General features: G+C 34.0%; 1 protein-coding gene across 2 annotated transcripts in view; it reads left to right on the top strand.

Annotated features, from left to right (window-relative positions):
- The window catches only part of LOC117181643 (protein PFC0760c-like), a 235,372-nt gene that overhangs the window by 118,013 nt on the left and 111,701 nt on the right, over window positions 1-5,658 (top strand). The window lies entirely within an intron of this gene.

Here is a 5,658-nt window from a genome sequence, read left to right as displayed (position 1 = left end):
CCCCCCCCCTCCATCTAACGTATCGGAACATTTTACTGGACACCCTCCCTGTCCTCTCAAATAAAGCTGTTACGTAAATTATGAATTTTCTTAAAATTGTATGGTGCGTTGACCAGGGTAACTACTAAGTGAAAATGTTATTTTTAAATTAATCAATAACATTAATTAATTTAAAAATAACATCTTCACACAGTAATTTATGAATGACCCCTATAGTAAGCTATTAATAGACTCAAGGTTCATATATTTACATCGTAAACACATTGTGTAAATTAATAGATAGACGCATAAATATAATCATTAGAATCATAGAATGATCAAACCCATGTCTTTTTATGCACAACATAGCACTTGGATGACAGAGACTTGATAATAATAGGTCTCGAGATAATGTCTCTCGATTATATTTTCTTCGCTTCCCATCAATGTGTTGTAAGAGTCATAATAATAAATCGTTCTCCTTTTTAATTGTAGCGGACGTAATTAATATTTCCATGCATAACCTACATTTATGAGGATGCGAATCACTAAACGTGACATAAAACATTTTGCTGCTGTCGCGAATAGCTGTTAGCATTCAGCAAAATAATAATGCGAATCGCAATGAACCGTGATCTAACAGTCTTCATCGGCCTTCTGAACTTTCTCGGACACACGTATACGATCATGCACAGAAATTCTTATATCGTATATTCCCATTGTTCGGCATTAATTTACGGCCCACTGCAAAATCGATTTACTGTTCTTCAGACACGGTAACATGCGGTAGGCAACGACACTTCGACCCTGTCGTTCTGTATCTTCTTTCAAATCTTCGGCCCCGTTTTTATTCTTCTTGTTGCTTTGGTTCGCCTGGGCAATATGAGCCTTTACTTTCTTCTTTTTCGTGTCATATTTGGCCCTTTGTTAAACTTTACGGTTCATCATGCTCACTCGAGGGCCAATTAAGAAAAGTGCGGCGTGACTAAACATGCTCTCTAAGTCAAAATTGGAGACATTATACACACTAATAAGCGCCAACCTGTTCACTAATCGCTGCAGAATTTTCTAATTAATTTTTAGCGTCTTAAATTATAAATCGTAGTTTTTTAAATTAGTATCTAGGAGCCGCCATACTAACAGTAGATAGGACAAAATTCAATAGCATTTAACTACATCAGTTTCCAAAAATAAAGAAATATTTTCGTTTTTGAATAAAGCTTACATGTTAAATTCAATATTCTTATAAAAAAACATCACTAAATTAATAAATTAGTTGTATTGAACATTTATATTAGACAGCGTCAAGGGTATGATTTATATACACCGATATCCGTCAATAGGTAATTATTTATGATATTGCTTCTGGGCATAACAGAATACTCAATTCATGATAACTATAATTTATCATCAGTATTCTTACATTTTAAATAAATTTATTTATTAAAGAATAGTTGTCTTAGTTTTTTACATCTTCTTACATCTGTGATTCCGTGAGATTGGTACGATACGTACGAGAGTTTAATCTACATACTATGCTATTTAATCCGACTGATAATGACAGAAATGTGCAAGAATTTTACATAACTTAGTCCTAAAAATGACATATTTTCTGAGGGACTTCTTAACACAACTACAATTTCTGAACTTTTTAATAGTTCAAAATAATTCTGTTTTGTCTTTATTGTTTACTGATTTTTAAATTTAAAAACTTCACGAATCAAAATAAGTAAAACAACCATTAACTCGAAACAACTGTGAGACAGTCGCAGAGTTGCCAATTTTGACAGCTAAATTGTTCTCTATTTTTCAATCATCTACTTTTGTAAAATGTAATGTTAAATAAAAAATCCTTAAGTATTGATCAACAATAAAGAAACAACGCTTCGTATCAATAAATATGGTTAGCTAAACATCAAACTATGATTCTAATATATAAATATGCCAAAAAATGTTTGATTTAGGCTCGGATTTGGGTAAAAAATATAAATAAATATGAGGCGAAATTTTTGTTTCGGTTAAAAATTAATTCTATGCTCTAACACATTAGATAGTCATAATATTTCAATTAAACTTTTTATAAAATATAGTATTCTTGCTGAAATGTTTCAATAAGAAAAAAGTAATGAATATTTTTTGCCAGTTTTCTTGTTAATTAAGATTATTTACTGTAAATTACTATCTACTGTAGGGTGGTTTCTTAGTTTATCAATCAATCAACCGATATAAATATTTTCTGTTTCAGCGTATCTCCTGATTTTAATTTATTATTTATCATTAAAACAACTTAGAGAGAGAATTTCTAAAGAGCGTAAAATAATATTAATACTCATTACCTACACCCATGCGGAAATAATTCATGGCACTACACTGTTCCAGCCTAGACCACCACGAGTCTATAGTGGCGCTATCTCGAGAAACTATGCTGGGGCAGTGTGCAAATGTAACGCTCCAATCGACTAGCCGCTATCTACACCAGCGGTACTGGCGCATTCTAGGGAATCTAGTAATTAGTAATTAGTAATTAGTAATTAGTAATTAGTAGATCTAGATGCGACTTAGATTGCAAATTTAATTCTTATTTTTATAATTATATCATTCCTGACATAAGAGGACTATGAGCTTCATTGAGAATATTAACAAATTCCAGATTTCTGAAAAAAATTGAATATAGCTCGTATGTGCTTTTTTGACAGAATGTTTCCAAATGTTATTAATAACAAAGAAAATGTCAATTGTCAATGTTTTGGAAACAGGAGCCAACCTCAACATTGAATTCTCATTTTACTACATGAATATTAGAATTACATATTTTTTAAATCTGGGGTCAAATGCTGAGGTTAAAAAAAAACACCTTATACAAAAACAATTGGAATTAGCTAATGTTCTACTCCGAATAAAGATTTAATTGAAAAGAGGACTAAACCCTGATTATCTAGAAAAGATATAATTCTAGTATTTATGGAGTAAAATGAGAAAATCCAGTTTTGAGGCTTGATTCTAACGCCCTTACGTCGAAAAAGGATCTGGAAAACGTCAAACCTCGTGGTCGCGAAACAAAAAGTATTCACACTGAATGGCGGCATGGCAACCATCTGATTCTTGCAATCCGGTTCCGGTCATTGTTGCCAACTTTTTTGGTAGCAGTTTTGAAATTGCATTGCATGATGAAAGATCAGATCAGATCAATCGATATTCAGTGATGAATTAAATTAACAAATCTGCGCTATGAGACAGCACTGACAACACAGGCAACTTTATTTCTTCTATTTCCTTTGATTTGAGTACTGCAATAAATGTAATTTGTTATCTTTTTATTAATTAGTTTTTAAATGACGCCCTCTTTTTCAAAGTTCAAATAGAAGTACTTTCTAGAGGCAAGCTTGATCTTAGACGGGATTTTTATTAGCGATATTAGTGGGTCTACATAGAATTGCGTGATGGATCTTTCTATCTAGTAGGTATAGATAGCGCCAAAAGAGCGCCAATCTAATTCGGCGTGAACAGACAGCCACGCATAATCCAGTAGTGGCGCTAGAATAATTCCAGTCGCCAGGAATTATTTCCACACGGGCACCTATGTTTAGTTTACGTGCATCAGTAGTAAAGTTTGTGCAAAGCAGGCACTAAAATGTTTCAAGTTTTGGAATACAAAACTTTGTATGTCGTCCCCTGCCCTCCACTTCCAAGATTTCGGACTACACACTTTTAAATCCAGACTTTGTTGTAAAACCCAAAATTTCATGTAATTGTTTAACATTGACATATAAAGTGTATAGAAACGATAGGTTAGATAAAGAGATATAATATAAGTAATATAATATGATGATTATACAGGTGACAGCTTCTGAGTGATATGTCACTATAAACAAATTCTGGAATCTGCAGCGATCGATGTTTTGCGTGAAAGGCGCTCAATGCAGTGAGAACGAGAACACCTCGACCGCGAAGCCGGCTTGTTGTATTGTGAATGCAGCGATATAATCTCTTCGTTATTCCAGCAGTGACGCCCACACCAAAAATTAACATAGCCAGATCGGCGACGCAAGATTTGCCGTAGAAATAATACCCCGTAAAACTCTTTCTGAGAGTCTTACCGCCCGAGTCGTAGCGAACCTCCTCCACCCTCATAATTTTTCTTATCACTTTATTTGTCGATGAAGGCGGAAAAAAATTCACCCGCAAGGAATGCAATACGATTCGGAAAAATCAAATCCCAAACAACTGCCAATCTTTTTTAAGTTACGCAGCATCATTTCTGCAATTATTATTCTTAACCTTTCAAACTAAGTTAAAATTTTTATTAAAAACCAATTCTTTACTGTAAAGGTTCATCAAATCCAAGGGGCCGTCCATAATCTACGTTACCAATTTGAGGAATGAAAGTAACGTTATGAACTTATATGACAAAAGTATCTTAAAATTGTTAAGGTAGTGTATAATTTATAGTTTATAGATCACGTTTTTTCGATTTTCCCGAAGGAATAATATAAAGAAGTATTTTATACTTAGAAGGAAATCTATGGGTATAAATCCAAATAAATCATTCTATCGAAGTACTTGCAAGAGACATCAAGCTATAAAAGCTTGCCCATTAACGTTAAATTATGCTAGAATACCAGATAAAAGGCGTAGAAAGTGCAAAACCTACAGGTGCGCAAATGTCGTCCCAATTAGTAACAGAATCTTTGCAATATACAATATGAATCAACCCACGTATTTTATTTGCAAGCAACAATTAATAATTTTTCAAGAGACATATGGTAGATCCGGTGAATAACACTTTGAATATCTCCGCGATATAATGAATGCAATTTATATGTGAGCTACGTTCCTGATTATTTCCACTCTAGTTGTATAATTCCTTGAAACGTGTGCATCAATTCTTTCATTTCATAACTCTTCAATTGAATCTCTCAACCAGCATAAAAATCTTCCAATTATCCCTTTACTAAATAGCCTCTCATCTCTCGCTTCCAGTAGCAAATATCGTGTGAATCTCATGAATCTCGAGTTGATTCTTGTTAATGACCTCAACGCAATGAAGATCATTATACATATAACTTCGGTCTCTTCACGCAATCAGATTTACGAGGTTTTCGACCTCGTCTTCTTGTTATACTTCTGATTCTTCTACGAAATGGTTCAATAAATGTTTAACTGGGTGCCAAAACTTCCTTTGCTGAAGCCTATAAATTAATCCTGATTTCATATTATTTATCGAGCAAAAACTTGTCGACTGTTTGACAAATGCGATTTTAATAGTTAGTCGACGTTTCGAGGCTACAAAATTGTTCTTGATCGCCTTCCTAACGAGCTCTGATTATACTACGCCTTGGACACCCCTCGTGAAACTTGGTCGTTTACTTGGATCTTTAACACCTCATTTTGAGGTTTTAAACCCGCATAGTGTTGCAGAGTATTTATATTCTAGTACGAGGCGTTTATGCGAGTCTAAAATTACGCGTGGGAGAAACTGTGTGTGTTTGTTTTCAGAAATTGATCAAATCAGATTCTATTTATTATTATTACACCATTAAGCCATTTCCCTTTCGGGGTAGGCGTGACTCACTCGGTAGGGGAAAGGAGTAGTGTGTGGAAGGGGTAGAGATTTTTCAGATTGATCCAGAATTCTCGTGCTATTTAAGTAAATAACACGTTCGTTCCGCAACACTGCTC

The sequence above is a fragment of the Belonocnema kinseyi genome, chromosome 10, assembly GCF_010883055.1.
Source record: "Belonocnema kinseyi isolate 2016_QV_RU_SX_M_011 chromosome 10, B_treatae_v1, whole genome shotgun sequence".
Taxonomy (NCBI): Eukaryota; Metazoa; Arthropoda; class Insecta; order Hymenoptera; family Cynipidae; genus Belonocnema; species Belonocnema kinseyi.
The sequence above is the reverse complement of the archived record's forward strand: the minus strand, read 5'-3'. Positions and strand labels throughout refer to the sequence as shown.